This window comes from Xiphophorus hellerii, chromosome 5, assembly GCF_003331165.1.
Source record: "Xiphophorus hellerii strain 12219 chromosome 5, Xiphophorus_hellerii-4.1, whole genome shotgun sequence".
Classification (NCBI taxonomy): domain Eukaryota; kingdom Metazoa; phylum Chordata; class Actinopteri; order Cyprinodontiformes; family Poeciliidae; genus Xiphophorus; species Xiphophorus hellerii.
Window position 1 is genome coordinate 4,112,945 of NC_045676.1, and position 2,361 is coordinate 4,115,305.

Below are 2,361 nucleotides of genomic sequence, written 5' to 3' on the forward strand. Positions count from 1 at the left end.
AAAGTCTAAACAATATTTTATGAGCAGACATCTTTTCTCCGTTGTCTTCCAGTCGCTACAGGCTGGTGGAGGTCGCTCCGGGAGACGTCTGGGGTCAAACACGGCCGGTTCCCATTGGACAAACTACTTCCTGTTTTTTCGGGTGCAGGAATGCGAACGGTATCTCAGTATTTTTGCAAACAGTTACATCCCCATCAGAGTGACCGATTCCCTGATGTGGTTCTTCGGGTGCTTTTACAAAGCTGAAACACAAACACCATCACAACCAAAATTTGTGCTAATTTCTGAGCCTGCCCCCTAGTGGTCACAGTTGACAGTGACCTGATAAGCCAACATTAAAGGGGACTGATTATGTAAAATTAGCTTTTTGCATGTTTTTCATACTTTCATTTGGCTCTCAATTGCTTCTAGAAACAGTCAAAGTGACTAAAAAAATGATTGTTTGTTTTTCTCATGGATCTTTCTGTTTCCACCAAACACTGGATGACAAAAGGCTTCAGTCAGAGGTTCTTCTAAAAACAATGTTTAGAAGAGCATTTTTGGTTACAGATACTTCAGCATCCTTTTTATTTGTTGTTTCAGTTTTCTTTATTTACTCGGGATATTTAAAATATCTTCCATTTCTAGTGTTAAATGCAAAAATTAAAGTATTGATTGAACATTATCAAGCATCTTTGGTCTAATTTAAAGTGCAAATATCTTCATTTTGTCTTATTTCAAGTCTACTGAGATATTTGCACCGGAAACTAGAGCAAAAATACTTGGAAAGGTTTTGTGTTTATGCAGTGTTTGCCATTACCATTATATTACTTGAAAATGGTCTCAAAACAGCAATATTATCATTTACAGCAGTAACTTCTGCGACAGGCATACGCATATATGCACACAGTCACCCTGACAGAGCAGGTTTGAGGCTGTGATTGCTGCTTCTAATAATGGAGAGATTGAAGTAAAGTAATAAATCTATATGTGAAGAAAGCTGCCTGCCAATGCAGGCTGAAGTAATGCAATCACGGTTTCTAATATAGACGCAGTGCGGCGTTCTTGGCAAACTGCAAGCGATCAGAGAGCTGCCATCTCAACACTCAGTGCTTCCCGCTGCTTTGGAAACTCAAGCAACTGGACCAAGTTTAGCACATGATGCTAAACCGATGGATGCTACTATTCTGGAAACATCCAGAATCCAGACATGTGAGTCATTCAGCAAAAAGGTTGAAGGTTGAAGATGACTCTGACGAGATTGCATTGACTGATGGAGTCATAGTTAGTTTCCAAAAGTGTTTGAGTATTTTTCTGCTCAATCAGAATTTTGAATCTGCTGGAAACTGTTAGTTTAGATATTTAGTTTCACCCTTCAGACTTACAATAACGATGCATAATTTTTTATTTATTTAGCAGGATTAAAAAATAACAGTTCTCCTCATGTTAGGGGTTAAAGCTGTGCTGGGGTTTTTGCTCCACAGCAGTGTGCAGGAAGCCCTGCCTAAATGGAAAATGTGTGGGACCAGACAAGTGTTCGTGCTCCGCAGGATATAAAGGACCACACTGTGATGAAGGTGGAGTGCAATTTCTAAAACCGCGGCCAGGCTTATGTTTTCAATTTCTTAACCATTACCTGTATCCTTCTGGATCATTTAGCGCAAGGATTTCTATCTACTGCGTTAATGATGTTCCGTATTAACTCCAGATGTGAATGAGTGCGGTTTGCTGAAGAGACCCTGTTCCCAGCGCTGCATGAACACGCCGGGCAGCTACCGTTGTTACTGTGAGCCCAGACACTCCCTAACTGCAGATGGATACACCTGCACCAGTGAGTAAAGTCCTTTTTCAACCACATATTTACATCTCCACAACGTATAGCCAACAAATTAAAATCAGGAATAGATCTCACGGCCACATTTGAAGGTAAATGTGGAAAACCAGAAGTAGAAAAGTAGGTTTACATATTGATTGGTTTCAGTTCTTGTCTGATTGTTGCAGACTGTGCTTCATGGCGGCACAACTCCTCTCTCTCTCTCTCTCTCTTTTAGGAGATACCACATGTTTCTCCCTGCGTTGCCAGTTTGGTTGCCAGTTGGAGAGATTGGGAACAGTTCAGTGCCTGTGTCCACCTGGCCTCCACCTGGCGACCGATAATAAAACCTGTAAAGGTAGGGGCCCCTTTAAAGAGACACACATCTCTGCACAACAGACCGAACATCTTAGTAATACATAAAAATGTCAATTTCTTCCCATTTTTCCACCATGTTGATGAGTTACTGAGGTATTTTCTCTAGTGAAGCTTTAAGCATGTTGGTACTTTTGGGATTAAATGCAAAACCATGAAAGAAACGAGCTGTTATGGCTGACATTGTTAACTGC

The 2,361-nt window shown here is 40.8% G+C and overlaps 1 long non-coding RNA gene across 1 annotated transcript; it reads left to right on the plus strand.

Annotated features, from left to right (window-relative positions):
- Positions 1-1,457: 1,457 nt before the first annotated feature.
- LOC116719610 (uncharacterized) lies at positions 1,458-2,150 on the plus strand. The gene is made up of 3 exons (XR_004339232.1): positions 1,458-1,556; positions 1,688-1,810; positions 2,031-2,150. It is a non-coding gene; the product is annotated as an uncharacterized LOC116719610 (long non-coding RNA).
- Positions 2,151-2,361: the final 211 nt, after the last annotated feature.